The 514-nt window shown below is 39.7% G+C and overlaps 1 protein-coding gene across 1 annotated transcript in view; it reads right to left on the bottom strand.

The window, feature by feature from the left end:
* The window catches only part of Pasd1 (PAS domain containing repressor 1), a 22,200-nt gene that overhangs the window by 7,379 nt on the left and 14,307 nt on the right, over positions 1-514 (bottom strand). The gene's annotated exons all lie outside the window — the stretch shown is intronic.

Raw genomic sequence — 514 nt, 5'->3', positions numbered from 1 at the left:
TTTGATTTTCAGTGTGAAATAACTTAAACATAAACATATTGTTTACAACAGTTAATACGTAAGACTTCTAAAGTAACACACATACACATATATGTATGTGTATATATGCAACACACATGTTGGTGTCCATTTGGAGGCTGGATCTCATGTATTGCAGGCTAGCCTTAAACTCAGTATGTTGTCAAGGAAGACATTAGAAGTTTTGATATTGGGGCTGGAGGAGTGACTCAAAACACTGACTTCTCTTTTAGAGGCCCTAGCTTCAATTCCCAGCTCCCACATGGAGGCCTACATTTATCTGTACCTCCAGAGGATCTCACACCCCTATTCAGTCTCCAATTGCACTGAAAATATGTGGTACACAGACATACAGGCAGGCAAAACACACACGATTGTTTTTAAATCGGTCTACATGCCTCCACCTCTCAACTCTGATATCACAGGCTTATACTACTAGGTTTATGCTAGTTAAGCACTCTTATCAACTGAGCTACATTCCCTGCCCATAGAAAAA

Source organism: Mastomys coucha, chromosome X (assembly GCF_008632895.1).
Source record: "Mastomys coucha isolate ucsf_1 chromosome X, UCSF_Mcou_1, whole genome shotgun sequence".
In the NCBI taxonomy this organism is placed as follows: domain Eukaryota; kingdom Metazoa; phylum Chordata; class Mammalia; order Rodentia; family Muridae; genus Mastomys; species Mastomys coucha.
The sequence above is the reverse complement of the archived record's forward strand: the minus strand, read 5'-3'. Positions and strand labels throughout refer to the sequence as shown.